The sequence below is a fragment of the Chrysemys picta genome, chromosome 9 (genome assembly GCF_011386835.1).
Source record: "Chrysemys picta bellii isolate R12L10 chromosome 9, ASM1138683v2, whole genome shotgun sequence".
NCBI lineage: Eukaryota > Metazoa > Chordata > Testudines > Emydidae > Chrysemys > Chrysemys picta.
Window position 1 is genome coordinate 64,438,707 of NC_088799.1, and position 19,297 is coordinate 64,458,003.

The 19,297-nt window shown below is 45.6% G+C and overlaps 1 protein-coding gene across 1 annotated transcript in view; it reads right to left on the bottom strand.

The window, feature by feature from the left end:
- Positions 1–19,297, bottom strand: part of GABRQ (gamma-aminobutyric acid type A receptor subunit theta) — a 96,333-nt gene that overhangs the window by 42,637 nt on the left and 34,399 nt on the right. The gene's annotated exons all lie outside the window — the stretch shown is intronic.

Below are 19,297 nucleotides of genomic sequence, written 5' to 3' on the forward strand. Positions count from 1 at the left end.
TACGGGACCTCCAGCACAATCCTTAACCATTGAGCTAAAGGAGTATCTGTATTAGCAGGGAGATGTAGTAGGCTCTTACCTTCTGAGGACCAGCCACTAGAGGGGGATGAGTAGTACAGTGGATCAAATCTCCACTCAGAACACAATTCTGGTGATGTGGATCAAATCTCCACTCAGAACACAATTCTGGTGATGTGGATCTCTGCTGAGTCCATTTTTCTCCTCAAAATGACTCAGAGACCACTGCTTTCTCTAGTTCCCTCTGGAGAGACAGTTATTCTCGGGCCCCTGTAGATGTTATATTTCACAAAGCACGTGGAAGCTACTGGGAGTGATCACTTTTTGGCAGGGAGAGAGAGAGAGAGAGAGAGCTCTTGCTGATGCACCGCTTGGGACATGAAGGACAAAGGACATTTTACAGCTTACCTGCCACACCAGCTGTTCCACCTGATTCTATAGACTTTGCTAAAGCACATCTCTTTTGAGGGGAAAGGGACCAAATAAAAATCCCATCCCGTGTAAGCAAAGAGCATTGCAGTGCTCTGAACCTGTGGTCATAAAGAACATCAAGGAAACTGCTACTCTGGAAGAAGGGAGAGAGAATAGAACGTCTCCTAGCTGGTGGGAACTCAGCTGCCAATAATGAATGGCTTGTTGGCTTCAATAACGAGACATCAAATTTTGTTCCTGTCATTTCTGAGAGAGAACCTAAAGGACAAAATATTCCTCAGCTGGGTGTCGTGTTAATTCTTGAAGAGATGGGTTATATCTATAGCCAGCTGACTAGAGCAGGAACGAGTGCTATTTACGAGAGGACATTGGGGGACAGAGGGAAAGTAAGATGGTGGCAGTTTTTATGTGAGTTTGCTAAACAAGGAATCCAGTTTAGCCCTCCTGATGGATTACTTCAGGGGTCAGCAACCTTTCAGAAGTGGTGTGCCGAGTCTTCATTTATTCACTCTAATTTAAGGTTTCATGTGTCAGTAATACACTTTAACGTTTTTAGAAGGTCTCTTTCTATAAGTCTATAATATATAACTAAACTATTGTTGTATGTAAAGTAAATAAGGTTTTCAAAATGTTTAAGAAGCTTCATTTAAAATTAAATTAAAATGCAGAGTCCCCCGGACTGGTGGCCAGGACCCGGGCAGTGTGAGTGCCACTGAAAATCAGTTCGCGTGCCGCCTTCGACACGCGACTAGCCAAGTGCTTTATGCCAGTACTTACAGTGGTCTGAAAAAAGTGGGCCTGAGAGTTGGGGGGAGCTGTCATGATCTGAGAGCAGCAACTTTGAACAATAATTAAAGTGCGCCCAACGGTGACCTGGCTCGATTTTTATTTTTTCGCCGAGCCTGTGGCCTTCCTGGCCCACTTTAAGCACTTTGTTCTGAAAGCCAGGAACAGCACCAGTTATTCTGAGATAGCAGAGGCAGGACGAGAGTTTTTTCAGCTCTCCATGGCCTATAAAATTACTCATAAGCTTCAGTTAGGGCAGAAGGAGGCAGTGCTTCTCAGAGGGATTTGCTCACATCTGTGTAGACTGCATTGACTTCTAATTTTTTTTCCTGGTGGAAGCCTGGAAGTTCATTATGACCTATAAAGTCCTGCCTGGTTCAGGCACTACTACTTTAGAGACTGCCCCTCTCCCTCAGCTTAGTCCAACAGCTGAGATGAGCTTGGACTTTCTGTCTCTCTCTCAATTTGAATGCCGGGGTGAGAGTCAGTCTCGGTGCAAGCCCCTTGGACTCTGGAATTCATTTCCAGCATTGTTCCAAGGGGATGGGAATTGGCCAACCTCCAGGCCATGCCATCAGTCCTTTCTGTGCAGCAGGGCTTTGCTTTGAGGGGCTTGAATTTCTCATGTCACCTGGGGAGTAGTTTTCCTGGAGAACTTCCCTCATTGATTTGTTGTCAGTCTAGGTTTGTTTTAATCTGCAGGTTTGTAATTGCTGTACATGTGTCCAGTGCCTGGGACAGATAACTCAGCTGTATCCCACACTGGGGCTTTGAGTATAAAAATTCACTGTGTCTCACCCTTCTCCCCCATATCATCCCAGCAGCCAGGGGCGTTATACCAGGGGTAGGCAACCTATGGCACATGTGCCAAAGGCAGCACGCGAGCTGATTTTCAGTGGCACTCACACCACCTGGGTCCTGGCCACCGGTCTGGGGGGCTCTGCATTTTAATTTAATTTTAAATGAAGCTTCTTAAATATTTTATAAACCTTATTTACTTTACATACAATAGTTTAGATGTATATTATAGACTTATAGAGAGAGCCCTTCTAAAAACGTTAAAATGTATTACTGGCCCGCGAAACCTTAAATTAGGGTGAATAAATGAAGACTCAGCACACCACTTCTGAAAGGTTGCTGACCCCTGTGCTATACCAACAGGACTGGCACAAACCACTGCCCTAACAGAACCGACTCTGTATCCCCTGCCCCCTCTTGGCTCAGCCCTTGGAGGACACATCTGGCCAGAGGGCAGCACCGAGTGGCTCCTGTGTTAGCCCCCTGTCAAACTGGAAACTCACAAGGTGAGAGGAGGAGCAGCCAGCACTGGGGTGGGAATGGGAGAGGAACAGCCTGTGTAATGCGAGCCTGTAGGTAATGGTGGCCTCGCTCACAGAACGCGCTTTCCAGAACCATCACTTATGGTACATGATCTACCTGGAACCTTAACCACGCAAACCAGTTTCTGTGTGATTCCCCTCAGCACTGGCTCACAGAGCTGGCTGGATGCAGAGAGGGGGGTACGCTAAGACACCCGACGGGATGGTTCAGTGTGATCCCTACCCACCACCTGCCCTGCTGAAGGCACAGTCCTTCCCAGTGCTGCTGCTGGGGCAGTGTAGCTCTGAACTGCCTCTGCATTCAGGGCCATAAACAAGCCCTGGGCGGCTCACCAATAGGCCAGGCGGTGAGAGAGTTCTCCCACCTTATCAGTGTGGGGATCTCATTTCCACAGATCTCCCAGGAGGCTTTGAGTGCATCTTATGCTTGTAAAGGGCCTTACCCAACTCTTCAGACCCAACAGACCAACCCCTACCATGTTTGCATGGGGGAATCTTCATTAAACCATTTCATTTCTCTCCCCCACCTCTGTCTTAGTTTCCCCCAACAGAGCTGTACCAAGCCAATATTCAATGCAGCTGCTGACCTAGCCTATGGTATCTGTGTCCACTATACACTTGTTGCCATGGATATGAACACATCTTGGTGTTTACACACCAGCCCATTCTGCAGAGCTTTCCTCTCCAGGTTTACGGCTACACCAGAACTCCTCATTTTTTTTCTAATTCGCAGTTGCCAATGGCCCGCTGTATACATAACAGACACGTCTCTTATTACGCAGCTGCTAAACCTCAAAAAATATGTTTTTAATAATCACTTTGTATTTAATTAACATGCAACAACTCTCCTGTTAAATCTCAATTAACTCTGAATATGAGACACTTAAAGTGTGACCGGCACAGCTACTGGTTCTCTACAGCCTCTCTTATAATGATGGGGGAGGAGAGAACGTGGGATCCTACCAGAGCACAGGATAACATTGGGGTTTTCCTACATGGCCCCATTCAAAGAGCAAACATCACTGCCTCTCGTGAGGCATGCAGTCACCAATGGAATTTTGCCTCACAGTCACTTTCTTGAAATGAGCCAGCAGCAACAGTAGCAGCAAGCAAGAAGCAAATGTCCTGATTTTATAGCAGGAGGATTCTGAACAAGGTTACCTCCTCCTGGCCCATCATTGTGCTGCTGTGCCCAGCAATATGGCAGGGAAGGAAAATGTCTTTTCTAAATGGATATTCCTGGTGCATTTTTTCCCCTAGCATGTTTGCTATAGGGTATAAAGCTCCCCCTAGAGATCTTTTCAAGTATCTTAAATACACAAATCCAGTCACACCACGCCATCGCAGAGGAAATGTTGTGGTGTTGTCGCTGTATGTGTGGCCCAATGGAAAGAACACGGGACTAAAACCCAAGAGATTTGGAGTAAAAGGTTCAGAAGCACTTCAGTGACTTAGGACGTAAGACCTAGATCCTCATAGGTATTAAGGCACCTACCTTCCATTGAAATCAATGGGCATTAGGCACCTAACTTCCTTTGGGGATCTGGGCCTAGGCTTCTAAGTCATACAGAATAAGTCTACACTGCAGTGAGTCTCAGAGCCCAAGTCTACAGCCTCGGGCTTGCAGGGCTCATGCTACAGTGCTAAAAATAGCCCCGTAGACATGTCAGCTTGGGCTCAGAGATCCATGCCCCTCCCCAGGCTCCCCAGGCTATTGTGTGTGCCTGAGTCTGTGGACCTGGGCTCTAAGAGTCACTGTTATGGGGTTTCTTTGTTTTGCAGTGTAGACATATTCTAAGATGTTTTTGAAAAGTTTACCCCTGAAACTTATTCCCAGCTCATCTACTGCTAACTCGCTGGGTGTCCTTGGGCACCTTACATATGCCTCATTGCCTCCTGCCCCTCCCCCCCAACATGGAGATAATGATATCAACTCACCTTCATAAAGCACTTTGAGGCCCTTGGATCTATAGGCAAGTGGTAAGTGTATATAATACACATTGGAGGCTATTTTTTCCTCCTGGGCAGAAAATTAAATAGAGCTTGTAATTCATTGTGGCAGTCCAAAAGGACAATGCTGTTTGGGGCTGCATAGGTAGTGGTATCATGTCACACATCAGGGCAGTGAGACTACTTCTCTGCTTGGGGTGTAGAGTGGAATCCTGCACACACAGTTCTGCATGCCAAAACCATTAGAATTTCTACAGCAATAGAAATGTTCCTGGTGCTCTACAGATAATGCCCCTATCATGTGTTTTCAGGAGAGATTTAAAGGAGGGGAGAGGAACAGGATGATCAGCCAATTCAGGAAGATACCAGAAGGACGTTAATAAACAGGAGGGTCCAAGGGAAAAACCAACAAAACTGAAGGGACTGATGTACAGGATGATTAAAATAACTAGCTATGAACAGCATAGTTTTACTAAATGAATACCAAGGAAGGTTGTAAGAGTGTGTAAAGATCTGTTGGGTCTGAACACATAGAGGGGCTATTTAGGATGGTTTGGGATGTGAGGGTATAATGGGATGAAATTAAGGACACGAAATGTTGGGTGAATAGCAGGACATACAGGTCTGTCGCATCTTACGCGCATTTAACATGCGCGATTTCAGCTTTACACAGTCGGCAAAAATGAAAACAAAAGAGAAAAATAACAATTTTAATACTGTACCTGTAGTGCGGGCGATTCCGCCCGCCATTCAACTCAATGTAATTTTGACTATACGCGGTTTTCGCTTTACGCACTAACCACGGAACGGAACCCCCCGCGTAAGATGAGACTCGCCTGTACTCCCAATGGTAACATCTATTGGACCATGGATGAGGCTCCTAAGAGAAGTGATGGAAGCCCTGTTGCTTGAGAAATTTAAGGCCCGGTTTTCTTCAGCAAGCCCAAGCAATTGTGTGTGCCCAGTTTGCACGTACAAATACAGACGCCCCCCGACTTACGCAATCGTTCCGTTCCGGAAAGCCATACATAACTCGAATTTTGCGTAAGTCGGAAACGTATACCCGTAAGTTATGCAAAAATTTCCACAACTCGAAAATCCTATTTCTGGCTTATGGAACTTTTTCCACAAGTGCAAATTTGTGTAAGTCGGGTCTTGCATAATCCGGGGAGCGTCTGTATAATGAGTTGCATGTGCAAACAACTCCAGTTATGCATCTAACTGCCCTCCTGTATGTACAAACACCTTGCACACCCACAAAGTCAGCAAACTCAGTAGTACATGCTCATTTTTGAAAATCAAGCCTCTTAAAGGCTGGACTCTGCACTGCAGAATATATTCCAGAGAACATTCGGCATTGTGAGAAGGATTGGTAAAATAGTGGCATGACATCATAGGTATAGTCTATCTCATGTTCTAATTATGGACCAGATTCTGCTCTCAATTGCACCAGTGTCAACCCTGAGAATCTCTATTAAAGCCAATGGAGCCACTCCAGATTTACCTGAGCATAAATGAGTGCAGAATATGACCTGTGGTACCCTCCTCCCAGTTGAGCAATTCAAGTTTCAGCTTCATAAGTATCACTAACAGGTTTAAGGTGATTGACCGACAACAGCACTTAGGTTAGATCCATATGAGGGTCTCCCTGATTATCCTGGCTTAGTACATTGTGCATGCAAAAAAATGGAGATTTCAGCAAGCCCAGAAAGTCCACAGGCAGGTGTCAAATGCTTTGAATTTATGGGCAGCTGAATGCAATTCCAAGCTGAAGGAAGAGATACCGATCTGCAATGCCCGTCCGTGGTGAGCAAGTGCTCTCTGCAGTGCTCAGGACCAACAATCCCAGAGCCAGGGAATTATATTTGCAGAGTTGGCTGAAAGTTATTGGCAAAGAGCCCATGCGAGCTCGGTAAATAAAGTATCCAGATAATAAAAATACCCAAAGGCGCTGTGTAATTTTTCCGAGGTCTTTGATACAACTGACAATACTGAGAGGGGACAAAAGCCTGTGCAGGGATAGGAGCGGGAGCTGCCAATGGGCACAGCCCTGCGATTAAAGGAGGGGTTGTCATAGAAGCATGCGATACCCAGTTGCTACAGACTGCCCCTCTTCACGCAGGTCCACCATTGTGTTCATACAGACAGATGGACAAGAGGGTGGATGACCTTTGTGGTTAAAGTATTGGCCTGGGACTGAGAAGATCTGGGTTTAATTCCCTGCTCTGACACAGTGCAAACCTCTATATCTCAGTTCTCCATCTGTAAAACAGGAAAAAGGATCGTTCTCTACCTCCGGAAGGTACGGTGAGGGTAAAACATCAATGTGTGTGGACCGAAGGAGGCCAAGAGTGGGGGTAGGGGAAACCAGGACACAACCCATGTCCCCTTCCAATCCTGCTATGGGGAGCCCAAGGTGGTGGCAAATTGTTTTCTCCCCTGAGGCTGGAAGAGGAGACAGGGTCAAGCCTGTGAGTTGCTGAACCTGCGTGAGCCATGTTCCCCCACTCCTATGCAACTGGGACCCAAAATGTCTGCTCTGAGTCAGGCAGTTTCCGGACACTGGCTCAAATGCAACATATCCCTGACTGGGGGAGAATATAGGAGGGGAACTCTCCTGCCCAGCTGTCCCCCTATGCCAGTGAGTAAGCAGTACAGGGCAGCCCTACCCCTGTTGAAGATTCTCCTCCTTTGCTGCCTCAAGGGGCACTCGGGAGGGACTGAGAATCTGGCCTGTTATCCCAAGGTCTCCCCTTTAATTTGTGGGAGCTGCCTGGGATCACTGCTCAGAGCAGAGCAGCAGGGTTTGCCTAATCCCTGTTCCGCACACAGGCAAACAGGCACTCTATCCCGCAACCCATTTCGTCGTGACCCCTTTTATCTAACCGGAGGGCCTGTCTGGACCTCCAACATCTCATTAGTTCCTCTCCCTTTCCTACCATTCTTCTGACTTGAACAGTCATTCTTCTCTGTTGCCTAGCAACACGGCACAGACTCAGAATATTAACTAAGCCCCCTCCTCCAGAGACCTACAAATGTGATAGCAGAAGGGAGGGGATCCAGGAAACGTGGGAATATACAGGGAGCCCTGTTCCAGCCTTCAGAAGAAGCAAGGTTTTTATCTGCAATCATCGCTTAGCATGTATATAACGTATAGAGCTATATATATCCTTATTTATTTACGTATTCAAATTGCAACCCCCCTCACACACGCATTTGGATTCAGAACTGGTTTCTATATTGAGAGGCTCGTGCGCATACCCACACCCACACTCCATAGCTGCATGCTTTCAATGTATATATTCTGGGTTGTCTATAGGCCAGAGCCTGGAGATCTTATTCAATTTTAAGGCAGTCCATATCCAGATGAAGCTTTCACCAATGTAAGGAAAATATTTAAGCATTCTACAGTATTCCTCCAGTACACTGCAGCACTGTTGTTGAAAGAGGCAGAGATGTGGAGCATTGCTTTAGAATATAGCAGTTTTTTTCAATAAATAGGCATTCGGAGTTTTGCCTTTCTAAGGACTGAGAACAGATTGAGTAGCTACTATAAGCTTTTGACCTAGGTACGTACAGTACTCTGCAACGTTTCCAAATACTGTAGGAATGCTATTGTGAACTGCAGTAGTTTGTATTGTTACTGTAAAATACTGCAGTATGTGCTGATCTAAAGATGAGCCATTTGGTACAGAAACAGATAGATAATTGTAATATTTTATATAGCACCATTCATCCCAAAGCACTTTTCTCTATACCATAGCACCCCCAAAATGCAGCCGGCTTCAGCACATAGTGTGGGGAAGGAAAATCTTGGCTAAGGAATCCTAGGTAAACTCTCACTCTGAGGATCATGGGATAGTTTAATGTGAACTCAGGATGCTCTCACCTGGAAGGCCATCATATTAGGAAGATGCATGGAACTCAGGTTATCAGCACTGGAATGAACAAGGGCTGAGTCAATCCTACTAGGGCTTGGACTTGTGGTTCCAGGCGATCTGGGGGGTTTCAAATCTAGTGCTTAATGCTAAGAGCTCCAGGTAAAGAGATGGACGGAGAACGCCATTTGAAGTGAGCAATATTTTATTGGGCCGACACAACTTGGGAATGGTGCTACAAATTCTTGAGGATCTTCTCCATTAACTATTTACATATATACAGAAAGAGCTTTCTTGTAACATGGAGAGCATTAAGACACTCCATGGGGGCTACAGAATCTTGGGCCACATTCACTCCCAGGGATGCAGGCGGATGGAAACAGCTTCACAGGAGGGTGGGGGCCCCCGACTCAGGGGAAGGGATTGGTGGGACTTCTGTCACTCTCCTCTGGTGGGAGAACAGCCAGGTCTCCTAGTGCCTGGCGGGAGGAGTCTACCTGGTAGGAGTGCTGAAACAGTGCCCCCTTACCAGGCCAATCCTACCCATTTTGGTTCTGTACCAGCTGTCTTTGGGATTCCAGGTCTCTTGTGCAGCTGCAGCCCTACTCCAGGCAGACATGCCTGCGTCTTGGTAGCCCAGGTGGTGAAGCTGGCACTGTTGCTATAGGAATTTCAGTTCTATGTGATGGAGTGGAATCATCTGATATGTTGCATAGCCAACTAAGTCCTGTACCGAGCTTCTCCTCTACCAGGTATCCATGGGCTGGTAGGTATCCCTGGCTATTTCTGGGGGATAGAATCAGTAGCGGGGCACAGAGGCTACATTCTCATATCAGGGTTATCAGTGTTTCCAGCACAGAGGTGGTGGTGGGCGGATGTTTACTCTGAGTCTAAAACAAAATTGTCCCTTGCTTAGCCCTATAGAGGCATGTGGCGCTCGCCCATAGGAAACGGGGCAAGGAGCCGGATTTGTGCATCTTCCAGAGGGGTTTTCTCTTTGCTTAAACTTGGACCAAAGGAGGCACAGCTAGTCAAAGAGCAATGGAAACCCTGATTTAAAGCTCACGATACTCAGCATCTCATAGGGAGAAGCTGCATAGTTTTCCATTGGAAATAAGGCAATACCACCCCTAACTTGGTATTCTCAATCTCTCTAGGACCCTTTGAAATCCAGCTGCTACTGTAAAATTACTGATCCTTTCCTCCAGTTCTCAGATCATCCTCCGAGGGGGGATGCTGCAGAAAGCCAGGATGGTAGTGGCTGACGATGCATTTTTTGTCCCTTCCTCACCAACAGCCCTTGGTCACCATGTCCCACTCTTGGTTTAGTTCAGGGGTAGGCAACCTATGGCACGTGTGCCAAAGGCGGCACACGAGCTGATTTTGAGTGGCACTCACACTGCCCGGGACCTGGCCATCAGTCCGGGGGGCTCTGCATTTTAATTTAATTTTAAATGAAGCTTAAACATTTTGAAAACCTTATTTATTTTACATACAACAATTGTTTAGTTATATATTATAAATGTATAGAAAGAGATCTTCTAAAAACATTAAAATGTATTACTGGCATGCGAAACCTTAAATTAGAGTGAATAAATGAAGACTTGGCACAGCACTTCTGAAAGGTTGCTGGCCCCTGGTTTAGTGCATCCATTCATGCAGCTTCTTATACTTAGACCAGTCCCTGACTTCTTATCTCCCTCTACTCTTGCAAGCCCAGTTCTTCTTCCAGGCATATTTCCTATTTCCTACCATGGTCTCTTTACCATTGATTCATACCCTCATTCACTTGAATTGTTGCACTGTGCTTTCTCTGGTTTATATTGTAAGATTGTTGGGCCATATCCTTCTCTGTGTTCGTGCACATGAATCACTCTATAATCATATACTAATCCCAATACCAATCTTTAGTCTTTGCAATAAATTCCTGCAGGAAGCACAGAAGCAAAAGGTGTGATGAATTTCCAATTCAGAGAAAAATAAAGGGCCACGTGTTTTCGTCTTTGAAATGTCCCCTGTGATCCACTAGGGACTGAACATGGGGAGCTGCCACATTTATGATGCACAGTATAGAGGATATAAGCCATTTTGAGTAAAATATGATGCTCCCCTGAAGTCTTGTCCAGAATCTGAACCAATTTATTAAGGACTTCAGAAAAGTTCTGTAACTTTCAGCCCCATTATTTTATATTTCCCCACACGTTTGTTTTTCCTGGTTCTAGCTGGGATAACATGCATAAGGAACAAAATATTGCACTGTCCATGACAGAATTCCAGTCTAAGAGCCTGACCATGGGATCATGAGAAATATGGACCACCTGCAACTCCCAATGACATTAAAGCCAAACCCTTAATTTTGCGGACACACGATGTTCAGATAAAGCATCCAAACTTTGCAGGTGCTTCCTTTCATCAAACCAAAATGTTGGACATTTGAAGGAATCTGAAGAGACACAGGAGGACAATATCTGAGCAGTATTACATAGGTACCATGGTGATGGGTATTTTGTAAGAACCTGGGGATTAGACAGATAAGTAGATGGACAATCATTAAAGAAATGAAAGAGAAGAAAGGGAAGAAAACAGAAATACAGAAGGAAACAGACTCTTGGCATGGGTCTGGAAATTGAGTTGATTTATTCTGAAAATCTGTTACAGATAACCAACTCTTTGTCTGCCTTTTTCAAATGGTCAGGAATATGGCAATGCCAACTTGGTCTCTCTAGTCATTGAGTAACACTGACCTATTTTCCAATTTCTAAACCAGGGCGTCTCTATGTAATCAACATTTGTGTGTGATAATCAATTTCAGACCAGTGAATTAGGAGCACTACAGAATGCCGCACAACTGTTTGCTTTATTAATAATGAGAGCACTATCACACTGCTCCATCCACACAAGACTCTAACTCTAGTACCAAAGGATCACCCATCCCAGAGTGGAGAAGGCAATTTAGTCACCGTGTTTGTTCAAACCTGAGCTTCCTCCACATTGCTCTAACAATGGATTTACGTTGCATTCATTGAGCCAGATTCTTTACTCACATTGTGTAGTTCCTTACTCCAGAAGAAGGCCCATTGAAATCAGGGAGATTGCTAGTAGAGTAAGGCACTATTCGATGCAGAGGTGCTGGAACAATTTGTATAGTGGCGGTGCTGAGAGCCATTGAACCAAACTATAAACACTGTATATGATGGAACCCACTTCAAGCCAGGGGGTGCAGCAGCTCTCCACCCCTTCCCCAGCATCCCTAGTTCCAGCACCTATGATTCGATGTGATTAATGGTTTCAGCATCTAGCCGTTAGCTTTTAAGACTGCACTCATGCTGAAGAAAGATGCTCTGATCCTTGGCAGACTGCACTAAGATGCTATGTCTAGAAATCAGTTTAATGTTTTCCCCACCTCCTATTTCTCCAATCTTCCTTTTGGTTTGGGGAAAACATATAAATCCCATTTCTCCTAGTAGTTAGGTGGCTCTGTTGATGTAATCCACCATGCACCGGCTGCTCCCTACTGCTGGAGAAGATGAGAGCTCGGGATGTTTAATTAGTCATCATAGTACAGAAGAAGCAAAATAAACTGAGATGTGAGAATGATGGCAGGAGTGTAAGCATGCTGTGCATGTGACGGTGTAGTATGCAGGATTGGCAACTGTGTAAGGAAGCAAGCTTTGTTCAGGATCAGCCTTTTCATTCTCTGTCAGCCCTCTCTTGTGGGAGAGGTATGGCTACATGTATGCATATAGCCACTACTTGGCTTCACAAGTAAATGTACACAAGCAAACAGTAAATTACAGCACTGCACCCAAGAATTTGAACCAGTGACAATAACTACATGACCTAAGCTGTACTACAGTGAGCTCTTTGGCAGTAGAAAGCAAAGAGAAATACCAGCTGTGATGCATTATATTACAGCACAGTCTCTGGAAACCCCCAGCACTTGAGATATGTCTGCAATATCCCATTATATGTCAGCATCTGGGAACCCCCAGCACTGAGACAGAACTGCACTACCTCCGCTGTATCACAGCACAGCATCTGGGAATTTCCCAGAGACACATCTGCATCACCTCTGTATGTGACAGACCAGCTACCTTGAACCCCTCCCCAGCACCGAGACGGGGCAGCATATTGCATCTGCTATATTGCAACACTACCATATCCAGGAACCTGCAGCATTGTGACATGACTGCATCACCTGCAGTATATTACAGCTCATAACTTCTAGCATATGACTGCATTAGCTGTGCTATACTACAGCAGAATGTTTAATATTCTGAGCAAGAAATTCCCAGATGCTGTGCTGTAATACATTGCAGGTAATGCAGTCATGTCACAGTGCTAGAAATTCCTGAATGCTATGAGAACACATTCATGACTTCAACAGGCATTACTTGTATCCTGGAATAAGATAGTAGCCACTAAGAACTTCCAGCACCAAGACATAAATGCTTCATCTCCTCTATGTTCTAAAACCTTTGGGCATCAAGAAGCAGTGAACAGAGAGACTAACCCACATTACTTCTAGTAAATTATTTGCATGTAATTTCCCTAGTTGGGCTTTTTTGGTGGAAAACCTATTTTAAGAGTTAAAGAGGTGAACAAAAAACCCATAACTATATCTTTGAAAAGGACAGAGGGGATTGTAGATTCTCAATCTTTGTTAGGTCATCACTACCATTGGTGAATCCTTGTAGCAATGATGGTGTTTTCCGTCACTGGTAACTTTAAATATAGAAGATGAAATCCTGGCTCCAGTGAGGTGAATATCAAAATGACTTCAATGGGGCCAGGATTTCATCCAGAAAGTTTGCCTACAAAGATGACAGGTTTGTGAAGGAATTCAAGATGGGGGATCATATATATACACTCAGGTGCCCACTCTGCTTTCCTTCGCATACAGATTCATTCTTCCTTCCTTCCTTCCTCCCTCCCTCCCTCAATCCTGCAAGGAGCTCTGCGTGGCCACAGGACTGAGCCCATGCAATTGGCTTTTTGTGCATGAATCAAATACCGCTCAGCTATGGAGTCTAATAGCTCCACTGTTTATAGTGTCCACTTCTCCCCAGCCTCATCCAGCACAGCAGCAGTAACCCATACACAAAAGGTAAAGTGAAAATAATAATAAATAACAATAATAACAAAACAAAGAGCAAGTGTATATGCACATTCCAGTGAGAATACAAAATACTGCCAGGCTTAATGTGGGCAGATACTACCACAGAGATAGGCACATTTGAAATAGAGATAGACAGATAGCTCATAATAAAGATAAAGGATTATCCCTGTTTGTGAAGGATCAAGATACTATAGGCCTGGTCCTTCAAGGTCCTGAGCACCCTCATCTTCCCCGTTCACCCTCATCTCCCATGTCAAAATAAGGCTCAGTATTATGCACTCAGCTAGCTCAAAAGCAGCTCTGTTTATAACTTGCATTGGGCACGCGCCGAATGTCGCCTGCATAGAAATTGTTGCCTTTGCCTCGTAGGAAGAAATTTGGCTTTCAAATAAGTTTCTAGAGGTTAGAAAATAGCAGGCACAATATGTTACCTTCCTTAATTCAGACCGACATAGCACAGTGTGCCCTCCGCGGTGCAGTCGCTCTCATGAACATGCACACAGATAGTGGAGTGTAGCATTAAGCAGTTATAAAAGAGGGTGGCCAGACAATATTCACTGCCTTCAGGGTCAGTCCTACATGGCACCTTGCCCCCCCTTCATTCTAATTGATTTCACTGCACACCTTCATCAAGCAAATGTACTATAAATATCCTATACATCGCACCATCTTCATGAACATCGCTGGGAAATTTTTCCACAGGGAAGCTCCATCCTGACCCTTTCCCCAGCAACAATAACCCTCCCATGACTTTTCAACTTGTCACCTGCGTCAAGGTTTATAAAATTTTAAAGCTAATGGTATAACAAAAACCCAAACAATGATATTGCAGATGTAGGAGTGCATCCTGGGATGAATAAATTATGGGAGCCACAAGAAGTTGCAAAGACAGGGAAAGCAGCTGGATATGTAAACAGTGCTGTCCATGGTGCTTATATATTGCTTTTTGGGTTTGTTGTATCATTCAGCTTCACATTTTTGTGTACTTCAGAGCAGGAGACCCAGTAGAAAAGTCAAAGAGGGTAATTGTCTTTTCTTTTTTTAAGCACAGACAGCTGGTTTGGGGTTCCCACCCTTCCTGACTCCCATGCTCAGATAACACAGAATGGCTGAAGGGATTTTTATTAACTTCCTGATTAACTCAATTGCAGCATGAGAACACATTGGATGAATTTCATCTCCAAAAGTAACCTTCAGAGAAATTGCTAGTGCCAGTCTCTAACTGATGGGAGTTAGGAGAGAAATTCTACCACAGATAGATTATTCCATAACTATTGACTTTGGTTTTTTCCAACTCCCTCTGAAGCAGCTGGTACTAGCCACTGTCAGACGATACCAGACTAAATGGACTCGTGATCCAGTCTGGCAATTTCTAGGTTTCTTAATGCCATATTACACTTCTGCCATACTCCACAAAGTGAATCCACAGAAATGGCATTATGGAGCTCCATGTTCATTGTCTCTCAATCAGACCTGGTTGGATAACATTTGGCAGATAATTTATACAGCAAATTTCCTTTACCAATATTCACAGGCACTGTGTTTCCATTATTTGCCCAGCTCTGTTATCGATGATTTCTAGATCATGTATGGTAATTTTGTATGATTTTATTTTTCAGCCTTGGAAATCCATCTGGAGATATGAGAGGAGTCAAGCTAGACTCTTTCCTTTGCATTGTCACCTGTAATGAAGGCTGCATTTGACTGGCAGAATCTTAATCAATACCTGCCTGGTTCGGCACATGGGATCCGGGACAGGTGATTATATAAATGTAAATGGTCGGAACTTAGCATGTAGTATGTAGGAATATGGAGTATGTAGGAATAAAACACTACTTTGGCGAGTAAAGTCAGAGGATAGGAGTCTGAATACATGCAGGGAGCAGCTCTGGTGAGCAGAAAGGGGTTATTTTTTCCACAGTCATTTTTCAGAGAAGTGCACTTTAATTATAATGTCACTGAGAAGATATTACAATTCCAGCACTACAGCCAAGCACCTCTTGCACTAAGGCATGACTCCATCACTTCTGCTACAATATAGTACAGCATCTGGGAACCTCCAGCACTATCACACAACTGAATCTGCTCTACCAAATGAGCACCTGGAAGCCTCCAACCCTGAGACACAACTGCATTGTCTCTGCTACATTAGAGCACGTAGTAAACTCCCCCCCCACCACCACCATTCTGAGATATTCCTGCCTCATCTCCTCGGTATTACAACACTTAGAAAACTACTGTATCGCTGTAGGACAGAGCTGCATTACCTTGCAGCATTGTAGCTGGCTGGAATCTCAATGAAAACTAACTTCTTGTGTAATACAGCACAGCATCCAGTAACCTCCAGCATTTACTACCATTCTCTCTGTGCCTGGTCTGCCGCAACCTGTCCCAAGAGAGGGTAAACACAGCAAAGGGACCTGGCAGGTGAGGGGGCACTCCGATCACAGCAGCAGCAACCATTGTGCCAGAAAGGGATATTTGGGGATTAATTAATTATCCTACAAGGGGCAGTAAGGAACAGCGCTCGTTGTGTAACAATAGAAGCTATCTGGTTTCCATGGCAACGCAGCCCCGCTTGTGCACCTTTAATTTATTCCTTGAACGGTTATTTCCTGATTTCACACAGTGCTGAGAAATGCCTTGTTTTTCTTGCTGCTATCCCTGTGCCCGGACCCAGGGTGAGACACCGACCTTTCCCAGGGGGATTTGCTACCCAGCGCAGAAAGCAAGAAGTCAAAACTTACTCAGTGCAGAAGCTCACATCACACAGCGAATAAAACTATCCCTGGTTCCTTTAATGTCTGCTTGTTAAGATGGCTCCAGTCTTCAACCCCTTTCAAAGCTGCCTCTCCCATTCTGATTCTTTAAGTTACAATGGCACTTCAAGGTCCTCATGTCAATTAGGGTTCCATCATGCCAGAGCCTTTACAGACATGTAGCTAAGAGATGCTGCTCACCCAGCTTATAGTCCGAATTGACAAACCAAAGGGTGGGAGGGGAAAACAGCAGCCCAGGAAAGTGACTTGACCAAGGTTACCCTGCTGGTGAGTGGCAGAGACAGGAATAATACCCAGGACTTCTGATTCCCAATCTGGTGCCCTGCCCACTGGACCAGACCATCTCCTTACCAGGCATACTTAGTGTGTCCATCAAGGGTACCACGCTAAACCCAGTAAGAACCTGAGCCCCCAGCATAGCCAGGGAAAAAGCTCCCACACTGAGAACATGACATAATAGTCATAGCTTGGAAGAACATCAGTCCAGTGAGTCTCACAGAGCCAGCACGGGGGGGAGCTTCCCCGGCAGAACCAGGCATCCCCAGCATGGGCAGACACAACACTTCTCAGCAAGGGTCCCCCTCCTCCATACACACATGTGGACAGATCACAGGAAAAAGCCACACTCCCAGAACGAGAGTCTGAGTGGTTCATCAGGCACAGGTAGGAGACCAGTCTTGCAGAATATCATTCACAGGCAGGCAGGACACATTCCTAGGAGACAGCACATGAGGTACAAGGAATGGGCAGGAGCCAGGTCCTGTCATACCCTACATGGGAAAGAGAAATGCCTCTGCAGTGAGGACATGACATACCCATCAAGGCAGGTAGGACAGTTCTCCTAAGAAGGGATCAATGTACCCAAGGGGGGAAGGAGACAGCCCCCGTCCATCCTGGTACGGGCCGGCCATAGCCAGTGTGAATAGGTGAAGCACCCTCTCATGTGGACCAGCACAGATGTGATCAGTGCCAGTCTGCCAGTGGAGACACTACAGACATGGCACACGGGTGGAAGGCCTGCTCTCCTGGAGCGGGGTGAGCTGTCTGTGTTTGGCGGGATGACTGCATCGGGTTGAAAAGTGGTGTTAGCACAATGGGAGGAAGGATGGTCCAGATGCAGAAGGCCTAGATTCAATTTCCTGTCATAGATGTAGGGCAAATCATGCAGGCCCAGATTCTCAAAGGCACTTTGGCGCCTAACTTCCAGTGCTTCTGTTCCCCACCTAACAGGGGGGTGATAGCACCATCTTATCTCACAGTAGGGTTGTGAGGAGACATACATTAAAGACTGTGAGGTGCTCAGATACTACAGTATTGGGAGCCAGAAACCTATACTGGAATTTTGAGTTTGTCCCACAAGACAAGCTGTTAGAAGTAGCAATAAGAAGCATATGCACCACATGGAAGGCTGAGGGTTGACCTGCAGGGAAATCTAACCTGTCCTAGACAGATCCATGGGAAAGCCAGACCTCAACGCAGTACTCCAAGGCTTTACTGTGCAAGAACTTGCAATGCAAATGGTTTCATCTGAGAACATGGATGCACCATGAGCTAAATTCAGCCCTCATGCAGATGGGTGCAACTCCAACTCAATTCAACTGAGTTGAATTTGGCCCAAGCTGTTCCATGTGTAGATTTGAAACAAAAGTGTCCCCCGTCGACTCCTAAAAATCCCACCTCCCACACACAAACCAAGAGCAGGAGCACTGGTGGGCACTGAAATCAGACAGGAATGTCCGGACCCAGAGAAACAGGGTAGGAGCATTGGGACACAAAGATTTTAATTCTCTTCACTGGCCAGGGAGCTCTAGATAAAGCTGGGCTTCTTCTACATAGTTCAGAACCGAGAGAACAGTGGAGTAACCTCCAGTGAATGTCTCCTTCACCCTTCCACCAACACAGCCTTTCAAAAGCAGCAGATCCAGAAGAAAAGCTTCCTGGGGGTGACCCCAGGGCAGAGGGAGGGGTCTTTTTCCTCATAACTCAGCAATTAGGTGTCCTTTGTTGAATGCCCACAGGGTTCGATGCACAGCCATCCCTTTGCTAGACAGTCACCAGTCCCAACTTCCAGCATGTGGGGAAGAAAACATGGGGGAGATACATGCCTCCCACACCCACTCTATTGACCCCCTGGATCAGCTCATCTGGGGTCAGGAATCTCTTTCCTGAACAGGGAGAGAAGCACCAACCCGACGTTAAACCAGCCCAGCCCATCTTAGTACAGGCATCTCCATCTCTGGCAGCGTATTCTTGTTTCCAGACAGTCTCTGAAAGTGTTTGAAGCAGCAGTCATTGGACACATGCTGACTTGTAATGCCAGCACTGGCCCTGTGATGCTGGAAAAGAGCAGCAAACAGACACATCTGCTCTTTGGAGGTCTAACCACTGAAGGCTAGCAGAAATGTCTACGATGCCCAGGAACAGTCCCCCGCCACACTCTTGATGGAGCATTTGATACAATTAAACCAGCAGCCATTCTCAGAGATTCTCCACCTAAGAGCCCTAACAGACGGTAGCAAAGAACTCACAGAGTTTTAGGACAAGTCTACACTACAAAATTAAGTCAATCTAAGTTATGTCAATGCACAGTCATCAGAGTAATTGAATCGGTTTTGCACATCCACACTATGCTCCTTGTGTCAGCGGTGCCTGGCTTCACCAGGAGTGCTTGCATCTATTTAACTGCCAGTGTGGGGCACTGTGGCACGGCTTCTGAAAGGCAGCAACAGTTGACCTAACTATAGTTGACCTAACTACATCGACCCACATACTATGCCTCTTGGTCGGTGTAGTGGGCAAGTTACATCGGAGGGAGCTACATCTTAGTGTAGACGCTTGCAAAGTTAGGTCGACGTGAGCTGTCTGATATCGATCTAACTCTGTAGTGTAGATCAGGGCTTAGTGCTGCATAGACATCCAGCCAGAATAAAGGTGCTCATATAGGTAGTAGAACTTTAGCAGAAACCTAGCAGCTTTACCTGCAGTCACCCAATG